Source organism: Ambystoma mexicanum, chromosome 3p, assembly GCF_040938575.1.
Source record: "Ambystoma mexicanum isolate Mex_15411 chromosome 3p, UKY_AmexF1_1, whole genome shotgun sequence".
NCBI classification, from domain to species: Eukaryota; Metazoa; Chordata; class Amphibia; order Caudata; family Ambystomatidae; genus Ambystoma; species Ambystoma mexicanum.
This window is the reverse complement of record NC_090925.1, coordinates 498,467,011-498,489,637: the sequence shown is the minus strand read 5'-3', so window position 1 is coordinate 498,489,637 and position 22,627 is coordinate 498,467,011. Positions and strand designations below refer to the sequence as shown.

The 22,627-nt window shown below is 47.0% G+C and overlaps 1 protein-coding gene across 2 annotated transcripts in view; it reads right to left on the bottom strand.

Annotated features, from left to right (window-relative positions):
• Positions 1 to 22,627, bottom strand: part of ADNP (activity dependent neuroprotector homeobox) — a 260,973-nt gene that overhangs the window by 98,717 nt on the left and 139,629 nt on the right. The window lies entirely within an intron of this gene.

Sequence of the window (22,627 nt, the reverse complement as noted above, 5' to 3'; positions counted from 1 at the left end):
CCCATAGAGCTAGAAGGCCAGAGTCTGCTGGCGGTAACTAGAAACCGTTGAGGTACAGCTATATTGGATTACATGATTTTCAGCCAATACCATTGTATTAAGTATTTTGCACCAAAATTATCTTGTATATGATAAATGGATATAGGATATTACTTACCCAGTAATAGTCTCTTTGGATTGTATTTAGACCTGTGCTTTACATAGACCACTGTCTAGTAATTGGTCTGCAGTAGTAGAAGTGGATTACTACCCAGGTTTTAAAAAAAAACAAAAGTGACTTGGGCGTTCCAGTAACGCTATCCCTATCCTACAAGTAAAGCATGTTTATTCCTCAACTCCCATGAGGGGAGGCAAGGTAGGCGCATGCGACTAAACAGACAAGCCACAGAAAGACTATTACTGGGTAAGGAATATCCACCTTCTGAGGCTTGTGGTGGTTTAGACTCAAGCTTTGCATAGACTTGCGTGCACTACTAGAAGGTGGTGGTGGGTGGGCTGAAGGAGCACTAAAGAATAAATGCTTTAGTGCTGCTGGCCCCGCTTGGGAATCTGCTCGTTTGTGTGTAAATACACAATACTGTGTGAATGAACACAGAGTTCCGAGTAGCTGCTTAGCAAATTGTATCCCATGGAGCACTTGCAATGAGAGCTAAAGTAGACAGTGTACTTCTAGTCATGTTTGTATGTGAACAGCTAGGCTGAATTATCAGGGGTATAGCTGTGTTCTAGTTGAATGATGGTGTATAGAAGAGAGTGAGCGTGTTGGTGTGATAAGGTGGTTATCAGTAATAACGCCCGAGACCAGGCACGTGAGCACAACGGTGGGGACGTACATAGCGACCTACATATGTAAAGTGATAGGATGGATATGGGATACAGATATATATGGGGATACAGATATTTGGTAACATCATGGCGAGCAGGTGTTGCCACCATCCTGCTCATACCTCCCAAGCCAATATCGAACGCCTCTTCCCTTTCTACTAATGACTTTGAACACTACTTTTCTCTAGAATGTGCTCTAGAATTGGTGGCACTCTCACAGCTCTCCTCGCTTCCTTCCACCACCTCTCCCTCTCATCTCTTCTAAGGTTGGCTACTTGTCCCCTACAACCAAGTGTGGACATGCCATCATTCACAATTCTAACTTGCGACAGAGGCTGAGCTGCACAATTTATTTAAGCGTAGCACATGCTATCATTGGTCCCGAGAGGCTAGCTCAGCGACAACTGCCTTGGAAGCAAGACAACACCAACACAGGTTCGATCCCTGGGTCCGTGCTTAGAAACCTCTGGGTATTTAAGCGGGTTATAAATATGCAAGACAAAATAACTACGCAACTAAAAACAAACAATTCCTGTAACAGCACCTCGATGACCCCAGGCTGTGTGAGCGCTTTAAAAATGCTAACAAATAAATATATAATTATAACTAGATGCGACGCCGGCCGGAGTACGCAATTTCATCCAAGTGTGGCACCTGCTATCATTCACAATTCTAACTGGATGCGTCAGGGCTGGACTTTACAGTTTCATCCAAGTGTGGTACATGCTATCAATCATAATTCTAATTGGAACCGACAGGCTGAAAAATCAGTTTTCGCTAGTTAGCTTTGGCAATTTTGGTAATATATAATGCAGTCAGCCTTTAAAGTCTAGCTATAGATGGATTTAGGCTGGCGAGTTACATGTCTCACTAAGTATGCATGGGGCAGTCTATGGCAGTCTATGTTCTGAGAAGGTAAGGGAGAGTAGCAGGGGCTTTCTGGAGTGGAGTGATGGCTCTACACCCCACCCATGTCACACTTGCAGTTTTTGTTGGTTTCTGTTGACTGCTGACTTCACTGGCTTCACCTGCAGACACTTTCAGGAGCCACCTCTGTTGGAGACGCCCTTTGCCTTTGGCCCTTAGCTGAGGGGGCTGGCAGAGGGCTGCCCTGGGCAGGCCAATAATGACAACTGTGTAACCAACACGGTCGGGGCGGGCCGCGAGGCAGGGGAGGCATTGCCAGCGCAGCCAGCCAAGTCGCCAGACTTGAAGGAAGGGGATACATGGCCAATCTGGGGGGGGGGGGGTGTGCTCGATACCAGGAAATGACCGGGGCTGGGGAGGCGGGATTCACACTATTCAGGAAGTGGGAAGCAGGGAGGTGTGTGCGGACCGGGCAGGGGGATTTTGCAACTACTTTTGCCTGGAAATGGACAGGGCAACACTCACCTGGGCAGGAATAGTGGAAATGGCATGCGAGGTAACACCTGGCAGGATATGTTAATCTTAAAGGACATTTGTACCGCGCACTATCACCACCGGAGGGGTCCCCTGGCGCTCTGGCGGTTCTGAAAGAGGAGGGGGGGTTGAGTTAGTGGGAGGAAGCAGGAAAAGTGCAAGGGAGCAGTGATGTGCTGTTGGCGGCCTCAGCCCGGTGGGTCCGTTGGCTGGGTCTAGGGTGTTTGCGGCCGGTAGTCATCGTGTACTGTTGTGCAAGACTGTGTTTTTGTTTTGTTGTTGCAATGTAGTGAAGTTTGTGCAGTTTGTTGTGCTGTAGGTTTTGGTTGTGTTTGGTTTGGAGTTTGAGAGGTGTATGCAGAAAGGGAAATTTGTTAGTAGGGTTGGTGAATTTGCGTCTCTATCCTGAATTGAGGCGCTCGGCTTGCGTAGTCTCCCTTGATGCGGCTCTGTCCTGATCTGGGTCCGACTGGCATATAAGGTCCCTTACTCCTCTGGCACCCACCTCTAACAGGCTCTCTCATAGCTCCCCTTATCCTCTCTTCCTGCTCCTGTGGCCTGCCAATGTCAACCTCTCAGGTAGTGTGGTGATTGCCAATATCTCGACAATTCCACACCACTGTGGTCCCTGGCGGTAACTAGGGGCAGGCAAAGTGTTGGTGGGATTGTCGGGGGTAGTTGACTCCGTCTCCGTGCGTGCCGCCTGTGTTTAGTCTATCCGGAGTCACCCGTCCAGGTGCCGTGGGCGGGTCGGGGATGTCCGTCTCCTTTCCGCTTTAGTCACCCTTTTTCCGGTTTTGGTTTCCATATTTAGTCTGTGGTGTTGAAGAGCCAGGTTTTTAGTGATTTCCTGAATTTTAGGTGATCTTTAGTGTTTCTTATTTCTTTTGGTATGGTTTGAGTTCCACACACATTTTGTTGTTTGATCGGAGGGGTCTCGTTGGTTTGTAGACTTATTTTCTTTTGTAGGAATTCTGCTCCTTGTCCGCTGATTGCCCTGTGCCTTATGCACATTGTTTTGAAGGCGATACAATGTTTTACTGGGAGCCAGTGTAGTGTTTTTAGGGCTGGAGTGATGTGGTCTCTTCTGGATAGTTTGAGGAGTAGTCTTGCTGCTGCATTTTGGATCCGTTGCAGTTTCTTCAGGAGGTATTCCGAGGTAGAGGCTGTTTGCATAGTTGATTTTTGACATGATTAGGGCGAAGATGGTGAGTGTTTTGTGTGTGAAGGAGAGGAAAGGTAGAATTCTTCTTGTGGAGGAGCAAGAAGCATTTCTTCACTGTTGCATTTATTTGAGGTTCCAGGGTTAGGGTGCTGTCCATTAAGACTTCCAGATTTTTTACTACCTTTGATGGTGCTGGTGCGTTTCCCCATTTCCGTAGGCCATGGGATGGTGGTTTCGTTCTCTTGGTCTTTGGATACTATCATGATTTCTGTCTTTCCTGGGCTGATTTTCAGGTTGTTGGCATCCATCCAGTTGAAGACTTTCTTTTAGACAGTCGGTTAGGGTTAAATGGTCGGTATTGGTGCCCATCCTCCAGGAAAACGTTCCGTAGTGAACATCCTGGGCAGATCCTGAACAGAGGTGTCGAGTCTCCCTCATCTTCGGCCATGTCCACGCGGGGTAGGCCTCAAGAATCTAATGGAATCCTCCAAGATGTGAAGTTCGATGAAAAATTGCCCTTGAGGGGCGTAGAAGCTTCCGAACACAGGTCCCCGTTAATCGGATGTTGGATCGGTGGAGCTTGAGGCTTAAGTGACCGAAAAAAAAATTGAGAAAACTCTGAAAAAAATGCAATATGCAGTAAAAGCTCGAGAGCTATAGCACAAGGACTCCCAACACTTGAATGTGCGGTAAAAATCTGAAGATGGCTGCCAGAGGAGGGGCTTAGGTAGAGGGCAGTCATTGGCTGGGGGCAGTATGACCCAGAGACCAGTGATTGGTTATTAGTAGTGTAGAGGAGGTCCCAAATAAAGCCTGCACTCCCATAGCCCATTTTGAAGTACCAGGAACATTCACACCAAATTGTGACGTATGATGAGCAAATAAACCAGCAGAGCGCCGCATTAGGGCTCTGCCCAGTGCCTATGAGAAGAACACCACCTGTCGAAGTACCGATACAGAGAAAACCATGGACAGTAAGGTATCCATTGAGAAAATCCTACTAGCAAAAGCAAATAAGACGAAATGAAGATTGCCTAAAAACCGTCCCGGAAGAAACCAAAAAGGCCTTGATAGACGACGAATGGTGTCATGAGGGTACGGATAGTGAACCAGGCTTAAACGAGAGACATAAAACTGAAGATGGGTCTGGGACCCAAACCTTGCGACTGTGCGGAGGGTTGTAGATGCACTCACCTAGTCTTATGTATTGTCAATGTGATGTACAAGTGTGTTCTATATTGTTTTAAGGTGCGGGGGAGGGAACGTGACCCTAGCACAGGATCACTATTACCTATAAGTAGAGAAAAGAAAGGATCCAAAGGTATGAGCCCTCCCATCCCCTGCACACCATCAGTATTCCATCATCTGATGGTTAAAAGAAAATCTTTTTTGAGTTTAACAATTAATACTCTTTTAGTAAAGTAACTGTAAGAACAAACAATGATTTAGACATTAAAGCATAACAGTTTAATCAATGCAAAAAATTGTGTTGTCATTGGGACATTTGATGCGGAAAACAAATTAAATGTCAAGTAGTAGATGCTGTTCACATGAGCATCAATCATGTATATAAACAGTTAAAAATGAAAAGGCTGACGCGTTTCGGGATCAACATCCCTTCTTCTTGAGCCAAAAGGTATGAACTGAAAAACAGTAAAATGAATAAAGAATATGTCAAGCTACTGATCAATAGAAGGCCATACGTTTTTTGTTCAAGGACAACAAATTCAAGACAAAGCATTAATACCAGGCCATGGTGAATAGACTTAGTTTCAATGAATAAAGCTGGTCCTTATGCCAAAGCAATCAGAGTAGTGTCTGTTTTTTTTAAAAAAAAACTCATGTTAGGTTCGAAGCATCAACACGAAACATGCTGTGACCATCATGCAATCCCACCTGCACCAAAGCTCAGTATCTGGTATATACCGAGCTGAAGCTGCCAACAGAACACCACTCCTCTCACTATCCTACTCCCTCTTCACCTTAGTAACCCATCCCACCTCATCATTTACAGATCCGCCAGAGCGCCTGGGGACCGGACCAATTCCGTTGGTGACGGTGCGCGGTACAAATACCTTTAACATGTTTATGTGATCCACTAATTCATGTCTGGTAACTGTGTATTGCCATATATAGACAATGTAAGTATTCGAATAGGCGAACCCAAACCTTGAGAAACAGTTATACATGTGAGGAAACGCCTGGCAGGTTAGTGAACCGGACTTAAATAATAAACATTACAGAGCTGAGAAGGTGGTCTGGGAGCCACAGAAGAAGTCCAGAGGAACAGAAGAACAAGTTACTTTCTTACGTGGTAACGTTCTTTCGATGGGATGTTCCGACGACGTATTCCACATCTATGACATGTAATCACCACAACTGTGCTGCTTCGTAACATTTTTCGACATCTGCGTCGACACGCCGTCCTCGAGGGCTTCCGTCGAGCTGACGTCACCAGATGTTATAAGTAGGACGCCCAACGCCCGTAGCCTCAGTTGTCGTTTTTTCCCAGAATGTGTGGCACCAATCTTCTGCCAGAATGAATACAGAAAGCCTTGCGGAAATGTAAGCTGCAATCGCATAAGAAATTCTGTAGAGGGGAAGGCTGGGAGGGTACGATGTGGAATACGTCGTCGGAACATCCCATCAAAAGAATGTTACCAGGTAAGAAAGTAACTTGTTCCTCGAGGGGATGGTTTCTCCGATGTATTCCACATCTATGACAGACTCCCAAAGCAGAGAAGTTTAGAATGCCCAATTAAATTGCAGAATAGAAGACCGCCTTGCCAAAGGCCAAATCTTGCCCATGGATAGAATCCAGGGAGTAGTATTTTACAAAAACGTATGGACAGAGGCCCATGTGGCTGCTTCACAAATGTTACGAATGGGAACACCCCTTTGCAGAGCAGTGGAGGCAGCCACACCCCTAGTAGAATGGGCCCTCGACCCTACCAGAGGGTCCTTACCCGACAGACGGTAGCATTCCGAGATGGTTAAGATAATCCATCTGGACAAGGTCGGTTTAGTAAAAGCTTGACCTAAACGCCTTCCGGCGTATCCAATAAAGAGCTGATCGTCCACTCTGACCCGGGACATGTGTGAGATGTAGAAGCTTAACGCTCTCCTAGGATCCAACCTATGGAGCCTCTCCTCTTCCTTACCAGGATGCGGAGGAGGATAGAACGCTGGAAGAATAACCTGGCTTAAATGAAATTCCGACACAACCTTCGGAAGAAAAGAAGGACGAACCCTAAGGACAACCCTGTCCTTATGGAACACCGTGAAGGGTGGCTTGGCGGATAGTGCCTGCAACTCATTCACTCTGCGAGCGGAAGTAACCGCAACTAAAAATACAGTTTTAAAGGTCAACAGTCTCCAAGGACAAGAATGTAAAGGCTCAAACTGAGCTCCCATTAGGAATTTTAGAACCAGGTTCAAATCCCAACCGGGCACCTGGAAAGGTGACGGTGGGAACACATTAGTGAGCCCTTTCAAAAACGGAGAAATCGAAAGGAATCTTAAAATAAGAACACTCCTCAGACGAGCGCTTAAATATGGACAGCGCCGCCAGGTAACCTTTAATGGTACCTACTAGCAAGCCCTTGTTGGCTAATGAAAGCAAAAAAGACAGAACCACAGGAATGGAAAATGATCCACATTCTTAACCCTGCACCAGTCGCAGAACTTTCTCGAACTGCAACGGTACAGGGACTTTGTTGCGGGCCTTCTGGCCGAAAGCAACACCATCATCACTTCTTCAGGGAGATCCCAATCCTTATACCTCAACCTTTCAGAAGCCAAGCATGAAGGTTGAGGGACTTGACCTCTGGATGGAGAACCTGACCCCCCCCCCCCCTCCCATGAGAGATCGTCTCGGTAGGGAAGACTGTGTGGAGGGCAGATGGACATGTCGAGAAGGTCCAGGTATCATGTTATCCTGCCCATGCTGGAGCAATGAGGATCATTCGGGAACCGAACCTCTACAGCACTTGCGGAATGACGGGGACTGGAGGAAACGCATACAGCAGTGGGAAGGAACACTACTACGAAAGCGTCCCCCCGTCCCCCCCCCCCCAAGGCTCCACTTGGAGGAAATTCCCACGAGCAGAATCTTTCGCACTTCCGGTTGACACTGGTGGCGACCCCCAAAGGGTGATGATCTCCAAGAGAATCTACTGAGCCAGCTCCCACTCGCGAGAGGCTGTGCTCTGCCTGCTCAGAACTGCCGAGATCGAAAATTCCTGCTGAATGGCCCAGAACCAGAGCTGCATCGCCTCTCTGCACAGGTAGAGACCCTGCCCCCCCCCCCTTTTTGTTGAGGTAGTGCATGGCCACTGTATTGTCTATCAGAATCAGGACATTCTTTACCGGCACAGCCGGCAGAAAAGCCTTCAGGGCTTGCCCGATGGCCCTCAGCTCCAACATGGTATGGAGTCTGGACTCCGACGGAGACCAACGACCGCTGACTGTCAACTCGTTGGCATGAGCTCCCGATCCCGTGAGGGATTCGTCCATCACGATCGTCACCTCTGGCCAGGGTAGCCAAAAATGGAGCCCCTTTCATCAGATTGCCTTTGACTGCCCACCACAGAATATCCTGGCCGACCGAGGACGGCACCTGAACTGGATCCGACATCCTTGGAAGGCCTGCGACCACTGCATCTTGAGAGCCCACTGCAAAGATCTCATCCGCAGCCTGGCCTCTGGCACCAGAAGAATGCAGGATGCCATGAGGCCGAGCAACCTCAAGAACTCGAACGCCGGGAGACTCTGGGCACGTTGAAACTTGTCCACCATCTGCAGAATGTGATGAGCCCTCACCTGGGAGGCGAACACTGCCCCAAAGATGTGTCGAGCACTGCTCCAGTGAAGGGAGTGGAAGGTGACTGACAGATGATCCAGGACTTGCTAGGGAGAGCGCGCCCTGATCAACCAATCGTCCAGGTAGGGGTAGACGTGACTCCCCCCTTTCCTGAGATACGCTGCCACCACCATGAGCTTGGTTAAGACCCTTGGGTCAGAGGCCAATCCGAACGGCAGGAACCGAAACTGAAAACGTGAGTCGCCAACTGCAGACCTCAGTTACTTCTTGTGCTTGGGAAGAATCGGCACATGAAAGTAAGCATCCTTTACGTCGCGAGACACCAACCAGTCCTGAAGTTGAAGGGCCTGGAGGACTTTAGAAAGAGTAACCATCTTGAACTTTTCCTTCCTGAGGAGCGGTCATGATGCCTACCCCCGGGGACCCAGACCAAGTCCAGCAACCACGGAAGCAGGCATCAAGTTATCCCAAGCAAGCCCAACAACCCCTGCTAGGGGCTATTTGGGTCCAGTCCTGGCGCCTATGGCACCAGGCTCATATGGAGAGTCAGTCCTGGAGCCATAGGCGCCAGGCTCATAGATTAAATCTTACCTGATGCAGACCATGCTGCAAGAGCTCCAAGCCAAAAGAGGCTTGGAAGGGACTACTTTACTTAAGGACTATTTTTTACTCGGGCGGGGGTTGGGGAGGAATACTTACCTGGGACTACTTTGGAGGCTATTTTAAACCACGCCCGAAGAGCAGCACACGCTTCGAGTTATTCTGCATCCAGCAGCGTAATGCTCACCATGCCTGCAAGACTGCATCCAGCCTTCTGCCACGCCCGCCTCGTGTTTGGAGCTCCTAGAAAAAGGGAGAAACAAAGAGAAAAGGTTAGAACAAGAGCAATACGTTTCATCCTTACCTGAATTCCTGATCCATCGCGCCCTCGAGCTGGAAGAAAGAAGCTATTCATGCGCGCCACCTCGCCTGCTGCAGCGTTGTGCTGAACTCACTGGTCTTCGCAGCATCTTCACATTCCACTGCATTCTCCTGCATGTTCCCGCCGCTCTCCGGCACCTAAGAAGATGAGAACAGCAAGGTGAGCCAAGGGAATACACAGAGGAATATTAGTTACCCCCCCCCCCATAGACTTAATAGACTTACCTGATTTTACCACCGGGGGTACTATTACTCTTCACTGGTCGGCGCAGCTTCCACTGCATCTTCGCCGAACCCCGGCCCCTAAGGGGAAACAAAAGGGCAACAAGGTGAAACAAAGGGACTAACAAGGGGAACCCTTCTCACCACAATAGACTTACCTGATTTTAACGCCAGAGGTATTATTCCCCGAGACTTCATACTTTCTCTCAGCGCCTGAATAAGGGAGAAAGCAACAGGTTACATACTGACATTATTTTATCGAACTGTGTTGGAAAATACAAATCCTTACCAGAATACTACCGGTAGCCACGAGGAACTCTTCATTAGGGTCAAGCTGCAATCTGCAAGGAATCGGACAAGAGTGAAAGTCAGGCATTTGAACTCTTACAAACTTTATACTTGCAGCGTCTTGCCGGGAATCTCGGAGTCAATATTGTTCTGGAAATCACAATTCCTTCGAGCCAGTGAAGCAACTGGTTATCAACGCACCCCTGCGCTCAATGCAGGATGGAGAGCTCATCTTTTCAAACCATCAGGTGAGACTATAAGAGGGGACATCAAAGGTGATCTGTGGGGAGAACAGCAGGGGTGGGGGGATTTACGCTCAACTCCACGGGTGGTTAATTACCTTTCTCCATTTGCAGAAGAATATTCCTACGGGCCAAGCAAACGAAGCTAGGTGGGCCAGTCCAGTCCGTCATCTCGGCCCTACGTGTCACATTGGTGGAGACCGCAGCTGTCCAGTTCTGATCGACGCCTCTGTGGGAGCCAGGTGAGCGTAACAGGAGCTTGTTCAAACCACACAATTCCATGACGGGTCTCAATCCCCAGTCTTTTTTCGGGACAAAGAAATATGGGGAATACCATCCCTTGTTCCTCTACGCTACAGGCACCAGTTCTATGGTGCCTTTCTCCAGCAGGGATTCGATTTCCTGTGCAAGGAGCAGATCCGGACTCTTCAAAGCGAGATTCCCTGGTGGATTGTCACGAGGCCTCTGCCGGAAAGGAAGACAGTAACCGTGGGCTATGATCACCAGAACCCACACATATGAAGTAATGGCACGCCATTATACAAGATGCTGCGCCAGCCTTCCCCACAACCGGCAAACCATGGGACATGGCCTCATGGCTGAGCTGAAGTGGCTGCGGCAGTGCCTGAGGGCAAAGAGGAAACTGCCCGAACGGCTTTGGCACCTAGAGTACCTTGTTTTCCACCTCTGGTACTCCTAAGTTGGCCCCTTTGACTGGCCGTTCCCCTCGATCTACCAAAAGATGAGTAGTATCGAAAGGAACCTCCCCTCCATTGCTGTCCCCTAGGATGAAAATGTGGAGGTTGGCAGACTACAGCTCAACAACTTCGCTGCAGCTTTGGAGGTCTGCAACCTCAAGGCTCTCGTCAGCTTTGCTGCCAAAAAGATGTACACCATCAAAGGGCATGTTGAGAAGCCGGGCGTGCACGTCAGGAGCAAACCCCGATTTCTGCAACCACACAAATCTGCACATCACGGTGCTCACCGCCATGGACCGGCTGACAGTCTGCCATGTCCAGACCCGACTGAACGGATTCACACATGGCATCCTTGCCATCCTGAACGAGGGCAAGAAAACCACACCGTTCCTCCACTACGGGAATATGTTCAGCCGCCACAGACACACAATTCCACAGAGTGCGAGTGAAACGTGCTAAGGCACACACAGAGTTGGCTGCCTGTAAAACAATACCCCAGAAGAAAACACTTTCTTCTCCAGGCCATCAAAATGTTTATCGTCCCCATCAGGAGGGATGGTAGGGTACGACGCCTCCTTTGCCGGGGCCGTATCCGCCTGCACCACCAAACTCTCCGGAGTGGGGTGCGTCGTCAAGTACCAGGGGTCGCTACTGGCTGGACGGTATTCTTTCGGCAAACGACTTGCTCACAGCCGGGAGACTCTCCGAAGCAGTCCAAGCCGCCGCCACCCTTCTCTGTAAAGCCATATGAAATGGCAGCACCGGGTCAGTGGGTGGACCTTGGTCAAGGATATCTGTCAGGTCATCCTGCAGATAATACACTGGTGGCGCTGACCACCCCAAGTACTCCGTCACCCTTGACATGAGACGCCAGTATGAAGACTCGGCGTGCGTGCCAGGCTCAGGCCTACCTAACTCAACCTCCGGAGAGGTGTCCAGACCACTGGCGTCGTGCAAAGACTGACGCAGGTCTTCCAACTGGCTATGTCATGAACCTCATCAGGAACCAAACCTTCTTCAGACCCTTCATCCACCTCGGAGATGTAATCGAGAGGCTGGAATAAATCCCTGGATGAAGGCACAGAAAAAAGGTTCAAATAAGGCCTTACTGACTTCTTCAGGGCCTTCCTTGGCGTTTCCACCGATGCACGGGGTAACTCTGGTAAAGCCTCCTCAAAAGGAGTCGAGGGCTTTGACGGAATTGGCGTCGAGCGTGGCGCCAATGGCTTCGACACAGGCCTCGAGAGCAGTGCCCCAAGTGTGTCCTTCGACGGATTCGGCGCCAATGGCGTCAACGACTTCCTCAGAGGCGGAGCCTCGAGTGTCCCTCGACGGACATGGTGCTGATGCCGTCGACGTCTTCTTAGAAGTTGTCACAGGCTCTGACGGTCTCAAGGGCGTTGAGGACCGGGACCTGGAGCGGGCATGGCTAGAGCGATCTACCGTGTCCGATCAGGACCTCGATGGCTCCCGTTGATCGCGCCGACCGCCCGAAGGCGTGCGAGCGGTGGCCCTAGCGCGTTCCTTGCCAGCTTCTCTCGAAAGGGCGGATGGAACGGAGCCCTGCGATTCGAAAATCGCCATCATTTCCTTACGAAATGCGTCCCATTCTGCAGGAGAGGAATGCTTGGTAGGACGAGGAAGGCGACCGATGCCGCGAGTGCCTAGAAGAGGCAGAGGAATAGCGGGAACCACTCCGGGACCGAGACCCCCTGGATTTACGCCGATGCGGAAAATCGCCCCTCGAATCATCGGTCGAAAACCCAGCAGATTTCAACTTTCGGCTCTCACAAGGCCTTCGACGTCAAAGACTGGCAATCATCAAAGTCATCCGTGGCATGGTCCTCGCCGAGGCAGACATTAGGCGGGTCCGTAACCGACATCTTGGAACCGCAGTCCCGACACTTGTATCCAGACCGCGAGGTAGAGGACGACGAAGACATGATATCTTCACAAACAACCAAGTTCGAAGAACCGATAGAAATCAGAAGAACCGAGGCGCGCCGAGATCTCCAAAGCGAACACGTTCCCGGAAAAAACGGAACTGGGGCAACGGGCGTTGTGCGTCCTACTTATAACATCCAGTGACGTCGGCTTGATGGAGGCCCCCCCATCATCTCCCTCCCCCCCCAGTACGGTGTATCGACGTCATAGATGCAGAAAAATTTTCCGAAGCAGTACAGCTGTGGTGATTACCTGTTATAGATGTGGAATACGTCGGAGGAACCAATCCCCTCGAAAGAGATCCTTTTACTCAAGTCACGAAAAATCCAGAAGACGAGGTAGAGATCCTTTGGCACAAGACACGAGAAGTCCAGGGGAAAAGAAAAATATCCTTTTGTACAAGGTATAAGAAGAACAGAGGAACAAAGAAATATCCTTTGCCAGAAGGTGAACAATAATAAGACTGTTTGAAGAGAGTCTGAGAAAGGCTTGGGGAAGGGCAATACCGCCCCAATCTTGTTTTGGTACGTTAAGCAAGAGTTAGATAATACTGACTTTGTTGGAAGGGAGTCTGAAAAACGCTTGGGGAAAGGAGATAACTTCCCAATCTTGTTTTGGAACTTTGACAATCCACCTGCGAAAGGGAACCTGGAAGAGACATAGGGTGTTTCCCCCCCCCCATCATTTATGAACTGCCTGAAAACTCCCTGAAGGAGCGAGTCATCCTGTTATAAGCAGCGTTTGGTTTACTCTATAGGTTTCTTTTGAAGTGTAAGGGATGGAAATAGGTTTGGACATAGGACAGTGGCCTATTTAATTTTTACGGACATTCTGACGTTCTACTTAGTATTGGTTGAGGCATGGAAACCCTGCTTAGTTCTAGGGAAAGTTAAGGTTTTCCATTCAATAAATGTTTGTGCCAACAAATATGCCATCCTTGTGTCACGCATCTACTTCTGCACCCCTACAGTGCCAATCCAGAGTCTAAAGTAGTAGACAGCAATCACTGCTGGTGAACAATCAACTGCGTTGATTGGTTTCTTTTTGCAGCATGAAACTGTTTCCATTTGTTGAAATAGTTATGTCTTGTGTTTAGTTTTTTGGCCTCCCATATCCATGCATTGTTGAGGTAGGTATAAAAGTGACGAAACTATGACCTCAGGAGCCAGGCTTTGTCAACAGTTGTGACTGGATGCAATTCGGAGGTAGAAACGACACCTGTAGGTGGTGATGATGATGCCACACTTTCCATGCCCATGTTGGAGCTATGAAGATTAGTGTTTAGTTCTATTTGAGTATTTGTGAATACCTTAGTAGGAGAGCAATCTTATGGGGAGCGCGGGAGGGTTTTGGGCGAAGACGATATATCCATCACAAATTCATACATAGTGTCAATGTGTTTCCGAGCGACTCAGGATGCGGGCAGTTGGATGTGAAGATTGGGCTTTTTCCATTTGCCGCAAATATGTTTATCTGGATTACACCATTTTGAAGATCTGTTTGAACATGTGTGTGGAGTTCCTGGAGACTGTGCAAATGGTAGCAAGTGTGCGGTATAAGTCAACTTAACATAACACTTGTTCTCCTGAATGAGTATCCTGCTTAGGCTATCTGCAAGGCAGCTGTGCACCCCTGGCCTTTGTTGGGCTTGAATTAACACTTTGTGCATGACCTTCGCCATATCTGCTGAGTAGCGACAGTGTCAATGAGTGTGTTCCGCCATGCTTACGTAGGATTTGGTTGTCTGTTTGGGAGGACGGTTTTACTGCGGAGCAGAATTTTAAAACTGCATACAGTTGTCTGATCACCACCAGCAGCAGCTGCAAACTGTGTGCAACAATGCTTGTTGGCGTCCACTTGCCCTGGCCTACGAGTGTCTGGCAGTTTGCTCCCCACCAAACGGATGCATTGGTCATTCTGGTCATCTGCACTGGCAGAGTCACAAAGATCTTCATTTTTTATTTTAAACATAGTTGCATGAGTCTACCACTTGTAGTGCATTCACCATATTTTTGTAAACCTCGCGATTGTGTGCCACTCACCTGTTGCTAGTTACCATGAACTTGCAAGATGCTCTTGAAGAGGCTGCATGTGTATTTGAGCAAACAGGATGAGGAACCTGCATGATGCTACAATTCCCAACAGGGCCATTACTGTGCTGCTTTGCTTGATAAATTATAAGTTACTCACCATAGTGACCAACGTACTCTTAGTCCACGGGCCACTTTCCTCCATACCGCATGGGCGTCCCTTATAAGGGACGCGAGAAGGAACGTTTTTTCACCACAAAAAACCTTCTTGACCTGTAAATTTAGAGGCGCGCAGGGGTTCGGCCCTGGGAGCATGCGCTGCCTTGACTCTGCCCTCCAGCATCACACCTCAGTTCCCAAGAGCATCGACAATAGATTTAATATTACCTAATGACACTAGTATTATTAGGGGGGGAGGATGTTGGGACGTATGGAGGAAAGGGGACTATGGACTAAGAGTACGTTAGTCACTACGGTGAGTAACTTATAATTACTCTTACGTCCCGTCCCATTTCCTCCATACTGCATGGGCGATTACAACTGAATGTAGCACCAGGGTGGAGAGGAGACCCTCCTTAAGCAAATAGGTTCCTGAGAACCACGTGTCCGAAAGCCACATCAGATCTAGAGCCGGCATCCAAACAGTAATGCTTGCAGAAAGCAGAGGTAGTGGCCCAAGTGGCCACCCTGCTTATGACCTGCCAAAGGGACATGGCGCTAGAATGCGATGGCCGTTGCCTTGGCCCTGACTGCATGGGTGTGCACGTTAGCCGGAGGCGGCAAGTTCTGCCTCTCGTATACTTCTTTGATGGCAGAGACCCTCCAGCGTGATATGGAGGCCTAATAGCCTGGTCTTGCACCACCAAAGGTGACAAAAAGGGCGTCTGACTTGCAGAAGCCCTTAGTCCTGTCCAGGTAGAATTTCAGGATACGCCCTACATACAGGCAGTGCAGAATTCGTGGCTCGGCCTTAGGATTGGCAAAAAAAGTAGGGAGGACGATTTCCTCATTCAAATGGAAAGCAGACGGCACCTTAGGCAGAAATGCTGGTTGCGTCCGCAGGACTACTTTGTCCCAGCAGACTCCATTGGCTCGAATGGTTTGTGCACCAGGGCACCCAGGACTATTGTTCAGGTCCCACACGGTGTGCGACCTTATGATGGGCGGGTAGAGCCTTGCAAGATCCGTCAAATGTTTGACAATCGGATTGGAGGAGGAGAAGACCCCTTCCTCCAAGTTCCTATAGGCCCCGATGACTGCGAGGCAAGTGCAGCAGGTGTCGACCTGCTCGCTTGAGTGGGCGGGATGCGCCGAGAAGGAGAGCACGTCGTCCAAAGTACATGCCAGGGGGTCGATGTCCTTTGAGTCTGCCCAGTGGCAAGCCTGCCACGGCTGCCTGGTTATTAATCCAACTTTTAAGTGCACAATTCTCAAAAAACGTTGGTTGATGGGAAAAGGGCCACTGTTAGTACTGGTCACCTAATAATCTCATGTGTAGACACAAGTTGGTAAATCCTTTCACAAACAAAAAGGTTCTTGCACAAATCACTATGTAATTGAAAACACTACTACTCAGTCCAGTGTTGATAGACCCAACATGTTTTGTTCTTCATCATTGTTTAAAATAAATCACTGAACTTCTTCAGGGACCAACAAATACAAATTTCTATGCACATAATTAAGTGACGTCAGAAGTTGAAATCTCATATGAGGTTACACATCCAAATTCTAGAGGAGAAAACAAAAAGGTAAGCAGTTACAGTAAATCTTGCTAAATTCCTGCTACCTAACCTATAGGGTGCACCAATTAACCCTAGGTAGGCTTGCCGTATTGCTTAAATATGTTCTTTATACAGTCTGTGTAAGTGTCCTCTTAGTAGACAAAGATCTGGGAAACAACACAAACAGTATAAACATCTCCCGCATAGCTCTATATTTACAATTCCAAGAAAACACACAACAAATGCATCCACCGCTTGATTTGTTACGAGGTCTCTTCTCTTAACTTGACCACAACGGCCACCCTATACAGAGCTAAACTCAAGCCAGTACAGCCTCTATTCTTAGCGCATTGGCACACAGATCATACGAGTTAGTACTGCGTACAATCCACATTAGTGAAGGGCTTTTTAATGGCAGACGCACACTGTGTATCCAATCTGCATGCAGCTGAACCTATCTTCTAAGGTCTGTGACTATGGGGACTTAGAACCGATCTTTCATCACCTATGTTTATTAGAATGGTACAATAAACAAAATATACCTTTGTCAGCTCGACAGGCAAATTTATATTGCAAAATGTATACACGCAAAGACCAACCTATTCTCAGCAAAACGTTGTGCACCATGAATAGCATCATTTACCTCTCTCCTCGCCCGCGTAAACGCGTTCACGCATTAACGATTATAGTTATCATCCCAGGCTTGCATTTACCGCAGCTTCGTTTTAGTGTGCCTTCTGGAGAACAATAGACCTCCTAGCTTCGTTAACGGGCGTAATTACTTTTTAAAGAAAAACAACCATAAACGTATGTGAAAACAATTGCCAGCCCAGATGGAAAATATCTAGATTCTATAAGGAACTTGCCTTATTTCAAAACCAAATCTGGCAGTCCAACTTCCTGGTTTCCAAGAAACGTACCGGCACAAGCATTGTTGCTCTCCTGCTTGACGAGTCACCCACTCTATGGCACCCATCAGCTGACTTCTGCCACGTTACTTCTGCGCACGTCCAGAGTTAAAGCGGATCTCCTTGCGAGAGTACGTACGGTGTGGCATATCTCGTAAGTAAAGTGTTTAACTATTATCACCTGCGTTGCGACCGCAATCTTGATTAGCTAAAAAAAACTGCGGCAGGCAGAATACCATATAATTCAGCCAACGCCTTACACTAGGGATGTAACGGTATACCGTTAAAGATACTGTGAACCACTTAATAATAACCGTCACATTGTTTATACCGTTATACCGTTCATGCCGTTAAGTGTGCTTTTCAATCTGATTTGGAAAGGCTGCAGTAAGCAATTGCTGCACAGTCTTGGTTTTGCACTGTTGGATGTGCCATCTGCCAAGTAGTTTCAGTTGGAGCAGTTTTTAATGCCATTCCATAAATCACACGTGCCTTACACAAAATCAATATGTTAGCAATAGGAAGAATAGATACAGTGACAAGAAGGAAAAGGGTTTACTTTGGGGTGGCGGCTTTGGGGTTTATATATTTATAATGGATAATGTTCTCTAAACATATGGCAATGGGGGATTTCCCTGGTTCTATCATTGAATTTACATATAATAAGTCACACTGCAAAAGTCACTAATCTCTGTGGGTATTCCCTGCTGCCATACCAAAGGGTAACATGTCATCTTCACCAGTAGCCAGTGGGGAAGCAAAAAGCCTTAATGACCACTTAAGAAAAGCTATTCAGTTTGCTTTGCCAGTTGCAGCAGGCCTCCACCCCACCCCCTCTCCACACGTGTTTGTGTTTGGTGGAAGCAAGGCATTTCAGTGGAAAGTATGTTGAAAAGCCCAATTATGGCCCTGGGTGCCTGGTTTTGTTTGTGAGGATACATCTGTCAATTTATGACCTTTTAGAAAATATTTGTTACGATCAGTTAACTCCACCTGCTATACCGCGATAACCATGATATACCGTCATTTGGCAAGAAGGTTATCGTACCGTCATAAAACGAATACTGTGACACCCCTACCATACACGCAACTATTCCTTATATAGCGAGGCTGGAGCCTTAATAGATTACAGGGGGTCTTTGTAACGCGACTACCAAATTGCTAAACAATAAAAACTATACCTCTCTGTGAATTGATGGTAATCTACATTGATGATAAAATACAGCCAACGCTCTAACAGAAAGTTACATATCTGTCGAGTCGGTTTCTCATAGTCTCATCAAAAGGTAGAGAAAATCTTGTTGTAGATATTCAAAGGATCAAAGGTTATGCCACTCAACTAACTCATTGAGCCCTATCTGACGAATTAACAAGGAAAATAAGCCACTGTTCCTTAAACAGTTTTTTAGTTAATGTTTCTCCATTATGTGTAGTTTTAACTTGCAACAACACTGTCCATTTTAAGGTATCTCTACCATGGTGCATTGTAAGAAAGTGGTTCACTAAAGGAGCTGTCACAATCTTGTTTTTGATACAGCTCCTATGCTCAGTAATTCTCAGTTTCACTTTGCGTTCTGTCATCCCAAAGTAAATCTTTGAGCATGGGCACCAAATCACATATACAATGTTAACCAAGTTACAATTAGTGAAATGGATTTGAGACCATAGTTTTTCCAATCCTATATTTACGTCAGTAGTTCTACAAATGAACTTACTCATCCCCCACACAGTGAATGCCCTGTGACGGGTAGCAAACCCCATAGTTCAGTCACACTTCTTTGTAGATCCGTTGTCAATGAAATATCATTCTTCACGAGTAGCTCTTTAAGATTAGCAGCTCTTTTGAATGCACACAATGATGGTTCCAAGGGACGCTCGCCACCCTTTAAAATGTGCCAGTTTTTTTTTTTTTGGATGAATTTTGTGATCTCAGACAATGATGTGAACGTGCTCACAAACACGATCTCAGCACTGCCTGGAGCTATAGTTTTATACTCAAAAAGTGCTTCTTGGTTGTTAATTGATCTCTTCAGAGCTATTTTCACTATTTTTTTCATATATTTTCTTGTTCTCAACTTAGAGCTAGGGGATTCAGCTTCTGACAAAAAAGTACTATTCGGTGTACCATTACGTTTTGAACATAAGAATTGTCCAAGGAGCACATTTTTTCAAGTGTGCCGAGGGTGGCAACTGTCAAAGGAAAGAGAATTCCGATCTGCAGGCTTGCAAAAGAGTCTTACCTTCAAAGCATATTAGCTTTGTCTGCCCAAATCGTGAGGTCTAAGAAATTCACTTCACTATTACTATGGGTAGAAGTGCATTTCAGATGTTGATTCTGTTGATTGATCCACTCCCCAAAATCTTTAAACGTTATCTCAGAATCTTCCCATACGATCAAGATATCATCTATGAAGCGTCGCCATAACGCGATTTGATTGAGAAACAGGTTGGTAGTATTGTATATGGCTTGTGTTTCAAAAAATTCAACATACAGATTAGAAGCTGTTGGTGCTACCAGTGACCCCATGGCCGCATCATGGATCTGATGATATAAGTTCCCATTGAAGATAAAATAGTTTTCTGTAAGTGCCAATTCTGCACACCATAATACAAAACTATTAGGGGGGTACTCGTAACTCTCTTGGAGAACAACACTTCAAGTACACTCAAGGTGTCTCTTTGAGGTATACAGTGATAAAAAATCCAAACTGACCAACAGTTTAGTGTGATCACATTGCATGCCTTAAACCATCAGTTGTATCTTGTATGAATAAGAACATAGTTGTAACAAATGGTTTATGGTATTTATCGGCAAATTTCGAGAGCGTGTCCAACAATGATCCTGTGCCTGATACAATTGGGCGGCCTGGAGGATTCTCCAAAGATTTATGAATCTTTGGGAGAATGTAAAATGTAGGTACAGTGGGTTTCTGGACTAGCAAGTACTCATACAGATCCAAACTCTCCCCAGTGCCTTGTCCAATTACTCTTGGATCAAGGCAAAAAGTATATTGGTCGGATCTTCAGAGATTGGCTGCTAAAAAGAGTTCTCTTCTAACTGTCAATCACATTCAGTGATGTATGCTCGTCTATTCAGCATCACCACTGCTCCGCCCTTGACTGACTTACATATAACCACTTCTTTGTTGTGGGCTAGACTCAACTGCTTACCTTTCTACATTGCTGAGATTTTGAAAGACACCAGGTACCGTCTGGTGTTCCAATTGATGTAAATCATGCCATACCCTTTGGCGAAAACTATCACTTCAGGAAAATAGCTAGTCGCTGGAGAATTGAACGCAGATCGATTGCGCAAACCAATGTAATTCAATTGTGCATCATAATCTTTATTATGAAAGAATTGTCGAAGATGGATTTTCCGAAGTAATTGTTATCTCAACTCGAGTTTGAAATTTGTCATAACATGCTGTGGGCACAAATCCTAGTCCTTTGTCCAATACAGCTACTTCCTCAGTACTAGTAACATAAGATGACGAGTTCACTAGTAAGGATGGTTGCTGCGTGTCTGCCTTTCCTCAATCCCAGCTGTCGGCAGAGGGGCGCTGCTCTAAAAAAAAAAAGGAGGATGAAGACAGCGAGGTAGAGGGTTGTTGCTGTTGGGCCTGTGTGAAACTGGTTTTTCACTAATCCACCCCTTCTCTTTGGGACCTACCTCCATTTCTATAAGGTCTTTGGCCACTTTGATCATAGGAGCCACCATCGCTAGAGCTCCCAGAGCTGTATGAAGTATTACCAAATCTGACCTGTTTATTATGCACTCCTTGTTGGTTATTAAAAGGGATCATACCCGTCTTTTGTATATCGGAATGCTTTTTCGTGTGAAAACTGTACCAAGTCTTTCTTCATTCTGGCGATTTGGTCTTTAGTGCAGAAATCCTTGAACTCTCTTAAGTAATTTCCTCCAATCTTTTTTTATATGCATCGAGATGTACCAATTTTTTGATGTCTTCTTCCATCTTATGCAAGTCACCTGTAATTTTGATAGTCATGTCCCGTGCAGTATCTATAATGAGGATTCTAATTTGGGGCACAGATGGCACTGAGCAAATGTACATTGGACGGGCAAGGAAGAAAATGTGTACCATCTTAGGGAAACCGGTGTTGACTCGTAACAGGTCTTCTCCCCCTTTGTATGAAGGCGATCTGGCCATTCCAAGACGGCGGACCGCATTTTGGATGCTGGAGCCTTTGATATCGTTTGTTATGCTCGCCTCCGATTGGGTGCTGGCCTCTACATCACGGCCTATGGGGTAGCCGGCAGGCTTGGCCGGCCCACCCTCCAAAAGGCCCACCACTAAGGCCCTGTCTACCCCTGTCCCCGCCACACCCAGTTTGTCTCTACACCCCCCAGACCACCCCCAGCTGCACCCTGTATGTTTCCACACCCCCAGCTCACCCCCCCGCTGCACCCTGTATGTCCACACCTCCCCGCTGCACCCTGTAGGTTTCCACACGCCCCCGTTAGTCGCCCTGCCACCCCCTCCCTCCCCAGTAAGTGTCAGTTGTTGCCCGCTATACCTGGAGCTTTGATCCACATCATTACCCATTGAAGGAACCTTATGGACCAGCACGCACTTGCCACCGTCCAATACGGGACTGGCCCCATGCCACTATGTTGACCCCAACAATGCACCTGTGTGTAGCTTGCCTCCCTGGTACCCTGTCCCAGGCACACCGCATTTACCCATTGACTTTGACGACGCATATATGTGATGCTGCCACCTACAACTCTTGATTGGTACCTATGTATGCATACTAACTTATGACCTCGCAACTGTTTGTAGCTGCCGTCGTGCAAGATGTGGCTGGCACCAAATACTTGCCCACCAATTTATGCAACGACTGTTATGCACTTATTGAAGCAAAATGTATTTATGAATGACACCGAATGCACTTTTGTAACTAAGCAAGCCTTCTTAAAAGCGCCACGATGCCCGAGGGCAGTTTGGCACTTTACAAATTCAAATAAATAAAATGAGATAATCCAAGCTCTCCCGCATTTATTCACAATGTAACTCCATTTGATTACAAATTCCATATTGTCCAAAAATATACGCGATTCGTGTATGAAAAGTCCTTGTGGTAGAGGTCCTGAACGCAGGTATTCTATCATTATAGAGCCATGCAATTCAGTAAGAATGATTTTTTTTTTTTTTAATTGTTTAACTGCTGTAACTCATCACAATTACTGATGTTTGTAACTAGCGAGCCCTCTCCCTCATCAAAAAAGAATGATGCTCTACCTAACAATTCAGCAACATATTTCTCATCGTAATTCTTAGTCCTTTCAGCTGCCATCTTAAACCATGTGGTACAAAAACGTGGTTATTTAAATTGTTAATACTGGTCCTATATACAACTCAGGTCCCCTGTAACATTAACACTGGGTACTGCTCTCTCAAACGCTGCTCCAATCTGG